The sequence below is a fragment of the Palaemon carinicauda genome, chromosome 1, assembly GCF_036898095.1.
Source record: "Palaemon carinicauda isolate YSFRI2023 chromosome 1, ASM3689809v2, whole genome shotgun sequence".
NCBI classification, from domain to species: domain Eukaryota; kingdom Metazoa; phylum Arthropoda; class Malacostraca; order Decapoda; family Palaemonidae; genus Palaemon; species Palaemon carinicauda.
Genome location: NC_090725.1, coordinates 230,037,945 through 230,049,760, shown reverse-complemented (window position 1 = coordinate 230,049,760; position 11,816 = coordinate 230,037,945). Strand labels below are relative to the sequence as shown.

Here is an 11,816-nt window from a genome sequence, read left to right as displayed (position 1 = left end):
ACCTCACTCAAGTCTTTAACTCATCTTTTAAAACTTGATATTTTTATCGCAAGGCTAAATGATATGAATCAAATAATGTTTAAAAAATTTTAAGTAAGGTTCTGTTGCAATATTTTTTCAAAGGAGTGACGATACCCCGTCATGATTTTTTTTTTTAATTGAAATAAAAAAATAAAGGGCAACGAAGTAAGAGATAAAAAAACCCATTTTCTATACGGATATAAAAAGAAAGGGACCCAGCCATATTACATAGCTTCAGAAGGTTTTTCTTAAACGTTACGAAGAATAAGATGAAATTTCCTGGTTCAGCTGCAGGCAAATAAATGGTGAGAATAGAAAGTGACTTTACGATTGATATGTTACAAGTGTAAATGATGAGAAGATTATATAATTGAAGAAGAAGAAGAAGAAGAAGAGGAAGAAGAAGAAGAAGAAGAAGAAGAAGAAGAGAGAGAGAGAGAGAGGAGAGAGAGAGGAGAGAGAGAGAGAGAGAGAGAGAGGAGAGAGAGAGAGAGAGAGAGAGAGAGAGAGAGAGAGAATGTTGATAAAAAATCTGGGGATGCCCATCGCTGCCGGGTATAGATCACAAACATGGCGTTGCGACCCGCCAACCCTTTCGAAGTGCGACATGCCCACAAGTTTAAGGATATTAAATAATCTCTCTCTCTCTCTCTCTCTCTCTCTCTCTCTCTCTCTCTCTCTCTCCTCTCTCCTCTCTCCTCAAGAATACCACCAATTTTGACTTTCCATTAATTGTATTTATATCGTGCTCTTGATTTCGGATAATGACAAATTTATTTTACACAGTAATTTGTATTTTATCGCGTCAACTGTAAATGAGCCCTGCTTTACTCATTGTCATTTCTGATTCATACTGTATATGGTATCAGTGTTAATCTCTCTCTCTCTCTCTCTCCTCTCTCTCTCTCTCTCTCTCTCTCTCTCTCTCTCTCTCTCAACGTAATTGTAACAATCTCAGATAAGCAATCTGAGGACTCATTTCCGAATCTCGAACTAGTCGAAGGGAAATATATGGATATGTTCCCGAGTGTGTCCCTGCTCACTTAAACATTGAATAAGGGACCTAGTTGTTAGCCGACGTTTGCCCGTCACAGATAGGGCGGAGTGAGATGAAGAGAAAGAAAATCTAGACAGGAGTGTATGTCTCAGTCAAAACAATTGTGCACTATCAAAACGGGAGCGACACGACCTGGTAATCATCATCCCACGGGATAAAGCCATTCAAAATATGCTCTCTCTCTCTCTCTCTCTCTCTCTCTCTCTCTCTCTCTCTCTCTCTCTCTCTCTCTCTCTCTCTCTCTCTCTATATATATATATATATATATATATATATATACAATCATCAGCCGTAACTAGTCCACTATAGGCTAAGGTTTCAGATATGTCCTTTTACTCTCATTGTTTGAGGTCTTTTTATGCCAGTCTTCACTTGCAAATTTTCTTACCTAGTCAATACATCGTTTTCTCTTCTTTGCTCTGCTTTTTTTACAGTCTTTGGGGATTCATTCAGTTATTCTTACTGCCTATCTATTAACTGCCATATATATATATATATACATATATATATATGCTGTATAAATATATAGTTATATTTAAACCATTATACCAAGTAAAAATACGAACGATCTTTCTTCCTAGTCCCATCTAGTCTCCCCCTCTTTCTCTCTCCCCTGCCCTGCCCTGCCGACGTTGCCTGTTTCAAGATGGGATGCTTCCCGCGATATCTGGTCCAGTTTTCACTTCCCTCCGAGGCCATTTGGCAGGGGAAGGGTTTCGTGGCCAGGAAGGGTGGGATGTCGGCCATGGGGGGGGGGGGGTAAGAGGGGCGTTGATGCCCAAGCGTTGGGGATAGTGGATCTGGATCTGGATAAGAGAGGTAGGGCGGGGGGTGGGTCGAGAGAATGAGTGACCCTTTCTGATGTGCGGGATTATTATTGAGAGAAGCTCTCTCTCTCTCTCTCTCTCTCTCTCTCTCTCTCTCTCTCTCTCTCTCTCTCTCTCTCTCTCAAATATATAATAGAAAGTTGTGTAGGTTTGCTTTATAGTGGAAGTGACTACTTCTCTGTCCGTGCTAACGATAAGCCAAAGTTCGATACCCGCGTAAATTGTTAGTTCAGTTACTAGAGCTCGTTTCCTGAAATATCTACTACAGTAGTAATTTGGATCGACAGGTAGTTAATTATGTACCTGGTGGAGGTCTGGTGTGGTGGGTTTCGTCACAGAAGACTTTACAAACACAACCTTGAGTGAAAAGTGTGTAGTTATATATATATATATATATATATATATATATATATATATATATATATATATATATATATATATATATATGTATGTATGTATGTATGTATGTGTGTGTATGTGCGCGTGTGTGTGTGTGTTTGTGTAATATGAGTGTGTTTACTCTTACAGATAAAATGCGTGTGTAATAGATAATAGGTTTGGGATTTAATATTTACATCCATATTTATCGATCTATCGATTTATTCTTTGATTCTAATCTCCCGGGCGTATCCAACCATACGTTTTCGTTGCTTGGTCTCATAATTTTTACAGTATTTCAGAATTGCTCAGCATTATTAAATCCTCCCTTCTCTCTCTTTCACGTTCTAGAAATGATTAATTATATTAAAATTGCTGTATTATTAAATACATCCCTTCTCTCTCTTTCTCTCTAGTTCTAGATATCATTAATTATATCATAAAAATGTTTAACTTTTTTAAACTCGGAATTATTGCTAATTTATACCTTACTATCTTTTGGCTTGATGGTTTTTTACACCTTTTCGTTAGTGTGTTTCAAGTAAAAGGTCTTGTTTTTTCATCTTTCAGAGAAGGGAGGGAGAGACAAGTAATAGAGTAATTAGTTCCGGTCTTATAGTTTTTATTTTCAGTTAGTTTTAGAGATTCGATTATAATTCTCTCTCTCTCTCTCTCTCTCTCTCTCTCTCTCTCTCTCTCCTCTCTCTCTCTCTCTCTCTCTCTCTCTCTCTCTTTTATTGGAAACGACCCTGTCCGGTGATCGCTAGACAGGGGTTCGAGTCCTGCTCAAACTTGTTATTTTTTGTAGTGTCCTTAACCTCACCATCCCTGTGAGCTAAGGATGGGGGTTTGGGGGAGCCTATAGGTCTTCCTGCTGAGTCATCAGCAGCCTTTGCATGGCCCTCCCTGGTCCTAGCTTGGGTGGAGAGGGGTCTTGGGCGCTGATCATATATATATATATATATAAATATATATATAAATATATATATATATATATATATATATATATATATATAATATATATATATATATATATGATCAGTCTCTAGGACATTGTCTTGTTTGCTAGGGCTGTGTCACTGTCCCTTGCCTCTGCCATTCATAAGCGGCCTTTAAACCTAAAAAGCAGATGCTGGGCAAAAGGAAATTTCTGGTGAAGATGGAAATAATTCCCATTAAGGAAAATGTATTTACTTATGTTTGTCATTATTATCATTATTGCTACTGACGTTGTTTTTTGTTATAGTGGGCAATGACTTCAAAATCACATAGCTTAGGTAAGAAAATAGATTAAATCCGAAGTGGGCGGCGAGTATTATGAACGTGACAGCAATGCTGCTACTCAAACAGGACAAATCCTGAGAGCACATTATCTCGAAGAAAAACACACAACCTTCACAAGACTATAAATGCCATTCTTCCTTTGCTTGGTCACACGAGGAATAAGGTCCCCTGATAAGCACTCTCTTTGTTTACAAACAAAAAAGCACTGTTAATGGCACCGAAGACAAACTGCAGTCTTATCACAGGACATGGACCTCTATGATAAAGTTATCTAAGACTACTTATCGCTGGTACAGAGGTGACAACACAGCAAGCATAGGGTCATTGACATCGTAGAGATATAAGGAGCGGAGTTATTTCTCTCGTTGTTAGGGGAATGGGCGCCGTGGGAGATATCCAATGCTGTTTCAGATACCGTGTTTCTGCTGTTAATTTTATTCCGTTTTCTTAACAGAACAAATGATTTTTGATGAATTGTAATTTGGGTTTCGTGTTATCTTTTAAATTCAAAGTAACATCTAGAAAAAATTCATATTCATTTTATTCATACATTACCGCAAGATAAATGTCCATTCAAACTCTACTTTAGAATACGATTAACTATATTTCATTCGTAAATTGTTAGTTTAACTCATTCTTTAAATGGTGTTGGAACAATCCAGTCGTTTAAATCAACTTTCCCGCTCCTCGATCAATTGACTTTGTCATTGTCTTGATTCTCGTGTTTAACTTCACTTAGTGTGTGGCACCCTTTGTCTTTGTCCCTCTGCACACTAGCATCCTCAAGTAGTATTCAGTTTGGTTTGTTTTCACAAAGACGGTGGAATCGTAAAAAAAAAATAAATAAATAATGTAATATTCCAAGAACCTATTTTATGGGACTCTATACATCTCATATGTAAATGTAAGTGACAACAATTCATTAATTATTGTTCTTGAGCTGAACAATGGAACTGCTTTAGAAAGGTCTACGTCTAAAGATAGTAAAAGAATAAAGTTCCTATGGGTATACATTCAATTATCAATCTTTTTATCTTATTTGTTTCGAATATACATGTTATTTCTGCTATGTAAATCTAATGTGATGAGTTAATTTAGCAACTAGACAAGAGTGAAATTTAGTAGTTTAAGGGCAATTATATATGTTATAGAGATAAATAGGTAGTAGGTTGGCCAGGGCACCAGCCACCCGTTGAAATACTACCGCTTGAGGGTTATTGGGTCCTTTGACTGGTCAGACAGTACTACATTGGAGCCTTCTCTCTGGTTACGGTTCATTCTCCCTTTGCCTACACATACACCGAATAGTCTGGCCTAGTCGTTACATATTCTTCTCTGTCCTTATACACCCGACAACACTGAGATTACCAAACAGCTCTTCTCTCAATGGGTTAACTACTGCACTGTAATTGTTCAGTGTCTACTTTCCTCTTGGCAAAGGTACCAGAGACTCACTCTTTAGTTATGGTAAGTAGGTCTTCTAGGAGAAGGATACTCCAAAATCAAACCATTGTTCTCTAGTCTTGGGTAGTGCCATAGCCTCTGTACCATGGTCTTCCGCTGTTTTGGGGTAGAGTTCTCTGCTTGAGAGTACACTCGGGCACACCATTCTATCTATTTATCTTGTTATTTTGTTAAAGTTTTTATAGTTTACATATGAAATATTCATTTTAATGTTGTTAGTGTTCTTAAAATATTTTATTTGAATTACTTCTCTTATTTCCTGGTTTCATTTCCTCGCTGAGCTAATTTCTCTGTTGGAGCCCTGGGCTTATAGCATCCTGCATTTCCAACTAGGGTTGTAGGTTGGTAAGCAAAATAATAACAAATAACTTAAATCTTTATATAAAAAAACGTCACTATATCATATATTTGATTTTGTACTTTTAACATATTAAGTTTTTGTCCATTTTGCTGAAATTCGTATAACTGTAATATACCCTACAACCCCCGCCTTCCTTACGAAACAACAATAGCATTGGAGTGTTTGCATCGCTGTATATCGCAATACCTCTCCCATCTCTCACTTTTTTTTTTTTTGATGTTGGACCGAGGACGTGAATGACCCTGCAACTTCTTCTGCAAGGCAGAGCGCTGAATCCTCGCAACATCTCTCGACTCGAAAGTCTGTTGCATTTAGAGCAAGTGTCATGGCTCATGGCTGGGAAGTTACAGGGGTAGTGAGTGTGTTTGTATGTGCGTGTGTAGGTCCTGCCGTGGCCGCTAGGGGGCTACGCCACATGTAATTTGTTCCTCTACCAGAAGAAGAGAGGAGGAGGTAGTAATCCCAGTCAGGCCCCAGTGAGGTGCGAGAGACGAGGGACCCGCTATGTAAATACCGACTCTGAGCTGTTCGGTCGTGGGGTTTTCTGACTCCGCGCTGCTGCTAGTCCAACTTTTCTTTCCCTGCTAAGAGGTGTACATTTTTTTGGTGATCCCTGTTTTGGGGAAAGAAAGAGAGAGAAGGAGATTTATATATTATATATTTATATTATATATTCGTATTTATTATATTGTTTTAATAACAAAGTTGTGATAGCCACTACATGATGGTCCATAGGATATGTATCTACAGTACATGGATTTAGCGGTGAATTTTCGCGCGTGAATGGTTGTATTTGGCTGGAGTTTCTTAAAAGACTATTTTATGGAAAGATTCTTTCGTCAGTCGTCGGTATCATAGTGTGATATGGAATAGTGCCTAGTGTGACTCAGTTGTGAAAATATTGCAAAGGAGTTAGAACACATAGTGACCAAAATAGGAGACCTTGTGAAAATGCTAATAGTCGGTTTCATGATCATTCATTGCAATTTGTGGATGCATTGATAGAAATGAGTTGAAAGGAAATAGAGGAAAAGAAACTATGGGAAGAATGAAAATGCATATTCTGTCACTGAAGAGAGTTTTATGAAATTTATCCTAAAATGAAAGCAGCCACGAGACTACATTTGTGCGTATGAGATAATACCGAAGGACCCATTATTAGCAAGGTAAGTTCATTCACTGATTGCTCTCTCATATAATCGTATATGCATACACTATATGCTTGTAGTATATATATATATATATATATATATATATATATATATATATATATATATATATATATATATATACATATAAATATGTATATATATAAATATCTGTATATATATATGTGTGTATATATATATATGCGAAACCATTTATTGGGTAAAAGACCTATAGATTAAACTTTAAAAACTTTTTCTATTTTCAACGTTTCCTTATACATCTATTACTGCTACTGTTCCTGTCTGCCTTTCCATATTCGGCATGTTCCATCATATTTTATTTGATGTTTTATTTAAAATGTATCTATTAATGAATCTGCTTCCTCTTTCATCCTCTTACAATGTATTCGTTTTTTACATTACATTATACCATCTCATTTAATTCCCCACCTGCTCCCTCCCGTAACTATATTTCCCTTTAAATATATTAATACCATTTTCAGCCATTGCAGTCAGCCTTTTATGTTTTATAATCTCTCTCTCTCTCTCTCTCTCTCTCTCTCTCTCTCTCTCTCTCTCTCTCTCTCTCTCTCTCTCTCCCTAAATTTGAGCATCTAATTCTCTATCCTATTTAATATTCCCTTGAGGTCGTTCTCCATTTTCTTTTACCTCGTGTTGTGGCCTCTGCCATATTGGGAGGTGTTTATAAATACTTCGTCCATTTTTGTCTCTTCTCCCCCTTCCATGCCGTTGTTTTCTCCAGCCACCAAGAATTTTTTTTTCTCATGTTACTGCCTATATATGATAGTGATGCTGTCGTCTGCGTGTTTTCCCTTTCTTGTTTCTCATAATAGGAACAGTCATTAAGTTGTGATCTGGTTTTAGAGAAGGATCTGACCTTTTAAACAGTTGTGGCTGACATGCCATGTGGAGACGTTTCTTCCAGACCATAAATCATTATGTAAAGCGAATCAGAAAGATTGGTATTACGATAGGCAAACATGAAGGAAGTTAGCAATCAAAGGTAGAAACTATATAAGATTCGATGGAATTTTTACTTATAAAATAGATAATTTTACTAAAGACAAAAATAATGCATTCGCTAATGTAAAAGAACAATGTAGATTACAGTCCAAATTAAGAATTTGAAAATAGAACCCGCTGACCAGCAGCAAGGTGAAATGACTTAAAGACCCCGCCAGGAAGAAAACAGAATGCGCGTGTCATCACAGATCCACGGACGGGGGAGCGAGCGAAGTGAATGAACTGTGTAGTAGCGGTAATTTGCGTCCGGTGCGGTGTGCTGTGGTGTGGCGGAGGGGGAGGAGGCAGGAGGTGCTAGTGCTGTTGCCTTGACATGGTGTGAATGGCGTTTTTAGCAGAATTATAAATAGTTGCTGGCCTCCACTCCGATGACGCTTTCTTGGTTATGGTTAATGTCCTGATTTTTAAATACTGTATCTTATTTTATGATAGAGGTTTTTTCAGTTTCATATAGATTGATAATATTTGGTGTCCTTGCCGCTTCTCAAAAAAAGTCTTTTAATCAATAATTTTTATTTTTATCTTTCAATGTGCATTTGTTGGTTTATCTTTATAATGAAAGAATACATTCGTTATACAAATTTCGACAATGTATTATGAAGTTTATTGTATATGCGTGTAATTGGAATATGGTGTGCAATGGAATTACATTTACAGAATTATAACATGAAGTAACATACCAACATGTGTACAACCTTAAGAATTGCTTTAATCATTGGTTCAAGATGAAGATCATATTTTTCATGTGAATGCCTGTTGTAAATTTCTACTTACTACCATAAGTCGTAAAATTGCAATTAATTACTTGAAATCATTCCCAAGGTCTTAAAATAATCATGTTGACAGATAATTTCAATATTGGTTTTTGACTTGAACACAAGTTACGCCACCAACAGAAAACAGGTAATAATCTGTGTAACCTTGAGCGAGAAAATAAAACGTGTCTTGCAATTCACGCAGGATTTATCATGTTATGAAAGCGTAGTTACGTTTGAGAAATCATCTCTCTCTCTCTCTCTCTCTCTCTCTCTCTCTCTCTCTCTCTCTCTCTCTCTCTCTCTCTCTCTCTCTCTCTCGTAGAGATTGATGGTGCCTTGCGAAAACTGAAGGAGTCAACCATAAGTTTTCCCTTGAACGAAGTTATAAGATTTCATGATGTAGAATTTCCTTTCTGATTCTTTCCATAGGTTGTTAGTTTATTTTCACATTTGTTTCTTTTAACTTATCGAGTGCCAGTTTTAGTTTCGATTCTATATTTTTTTTTTATTTAAGATTTTCTTAAAGTTCCATCCAGAAATAGCTTAACTGCCTTTCTATATGTAAGATTTTATTACATCATGTACTGGGCTGTCACTTACTACAACGTTTTATAATTGTATGCCGTATTACATACGCAGCAGATAAGTACATGCAGTTAAACCTATATACTGTGGTTCATTCTACACATTTTTTGTAATTGAATATTGCCGTTTACGCAAGTATTTTCCGTTTGAACCATTACCATTTACGTGGTCTGATGGAATACGTGTTAGTGAGCAAATAAAAATCAAGCGAGTCATTTTTAGTAATAAAAGATAATGTAACTCTCTCCATTTCTATCCGAAGTGTCGTCAACGTACGTGATGTCTATTTGACTCTAGAAAATCGGGGGAAGGGGGTTGGTTAGGAAGGTTCCTTTGCAGCCATTGAAAGTGTTGCCGAAACCGACAAAGGATGAAACACAAGTATCACTCAAGTTACGAAATGTATCCCCCGCCCTTATACAGATCCCCTACCCCTCTTCCCCCTACAAATATTTTTTTCTTCTTTTGCATCGCCCTTTACCTGTTTCGTTTTCTCTGTATATGTACTTCTGATCTCCATCCCTATCTCCGTTTTTTTAATCATCTCCCTGCATCTTAATCATTCTTACTTTTTATATTTCCATCTCATTCTGATTTAAAAACCCTTTTCTTTTCGTGTATTATTTTCTTTTTCCCCCTGTACAATCTCTTTCCTTTTCCCCTTCTCCGCCATTTTCTTTCATTTAACCTTTATCTCCTTTCATCCTCTAATTACTCAACATCCCAATGCTTACATACACCCCCCAAGCCACTATCCGTCCCCATACCATACGATGGGCCTATATTTGTGCCGGAAGAAAAGTTTCCTGTGATTTGAATATGTTTTGTCCCTCGCCGGAAGAGATCGTGTCCTGTGGAAGAGGGAGTGAAAGAGAAACGACAGGTGCCGGTACGCATGCGCTGTGTCTGTATCAGATATGTAAATAAAATCTCTCTCTCTCTCTCTCTCTCTCTCTCTCTCTCTCTCTCTTGCCCCGATGATTTCGGCAACTCAAAACTAAAAGATATTGGCATTGCATCTCTATTTGTAAATGTTCATGTCAGCATTCAATTGTGGTTCCCTAACTATCAGTGTCACTAGAATTAAAATTGTATAATTTCGGTATAATAGGGAAATTAGTTTTCATCTAGAAAATGCTATAGTTTTTATTTCTAACGACCCTTAAAGTACATAACTAGAGTCCTTATTAATCCTCAAATGATTACTTGGTATTCAGTATGGCCTATTAAATTTCTTGAAAACTGATATATTTAAAGTAAGTGGTTTAATGGTAGCAACTTTGGGCTCGTGGTGAGGTTAATGAATCGTTATAGAAAACATTGTCGATTTACCTTCGTAAAAAATGCGTTTTTCAAATTTTATTTTGCCAATCTTTGGCATGAATTAAATAAATAGGTTTTATTATACTCAGCCCAAATATCTTTTGTAATTTATCACCAAATTTCTTGCATATTAACCTCATCTCGAGTTTTCCCATGTTTTCTCAAATCCTTTTTGCATTTAGGTGAATGATCCATGTGCGAAACGGCCATTCCTTCTTTCAGATGAATTTATAACATACTAGTACCAAAGAAGTATTCTAGGTTTGTTCTAGAATACCAAAATCTTTTAATCGCCTTTAGATTGGTTGCACCCAGGTCTTTGAACTAACCATGCAGATGTAGTATAATCTGAATTTCTTATGGAATTTGAAAGGGTAACTTGACATTACTTATGTACATTATATTCAAATGTGTCATACTAGCATAACAACAGTATGGGTCAAAACTTTGACATTTCATCGATCAATAGACATTCTGTTATCCATATCGTTACAGTTTGGTAATGGGACACACTCCTCCTCTCTCTCTCTCTCTCTCTCTCTCTCTCTCTCTCTCTCTCTCTCTCTCTCTCACCACATATGTATATATATATATATATATATATATATATATATATATATATATATATATATATATATATATATATATATATATATATATTTATATATATCTATATATATACATTTATATATATATATATATATATATATATATATATATATATATTTATATATACACGTCGGATGTCGATATTAATGTAACTCAGATCTACAGTGTACTTTAACTCACCAAGGAGCGGATACATTTTGAGTTTGTAGGCTATTTGCAGATACCTGTTATCGAACTTTAGTTCTTCCACAGTAATTAATAATTTCTAGGAAGCAGGGATCACAAAATATCAATGAGAATGAATCGCCTTAAAACTGTTGTTTCTTGTTACCAATAGCATTCTGTTTCACAATTGCCGCGTAATATACACTCTGAGTCTTTCTTGGTTCAGTTGATGAATATCTGTTCTTTTTTGTAGCTCAGCTGCTTATGTTACACTAGTAAAAAGGTTTTAATTTAGAAACATAGCATGGAAAAACATCTTTTCGGTGTTATTAAAGCTGAAAATAAGTATAATATCCAATTAAGTCACCGTGACAAGTACAAAACCGACATCATTATTGCGTCATTTCCATGATTAAGAGACAAGTCATTACGAAAAAGTCTCTCTTAAAATGACAAGAACATTGAGGTCGTTTTTTTTCTCGCTGAGGGTTCATAGTAAAATTTAGATGTTTAAGACATCGAGCTCTCGTGATAAAAAGCACTCCGTTTTTTATCTTCAGTGTCATTTTTGTTTTGTAATACAGAATTGTTTTGTTCACGATTAAAGTGATCAAAATAACAAGCATTCGATGATGTGATGAGCGTGGTCGTTTGTCCTATTTTTTTATGTCTTTAGTTTTCCTCTAAGCTATATACAGTTGGCTCACAGGTTACGAAATTCAGCCTAACATTGTGCTGTTCGAGTGATTTCAAATCCTCCTCAATAAAGCCAAGGCGAATTGAGGCTTGTGG

General features: G+C 36.3%; 1 protein-coding gene across 1 annotated transcript in view; it reads left to right on the top strand.

Annotated features, from left to right (window-relative positions):
- The first annotated feature begins 5,586 nt into the window (after window positions 1-5,586).
- LOC137654206 (protein tramtrack, alpha isoform-like) overlaps window positions 5,587-11,816 on the top strand; it is a 236,722-nt gene continuing 230,492 nt past the window's right edge. Inside the window, exon 1 of the mRNA XM_068387852.1 lies at window positions 5,587-6,558. The gene's annotated coding sequence lies outside the window, so the exon portion shown is untranslated. The remainder of the gene's footprint in view (window positions 6,559-11,816) is intronic.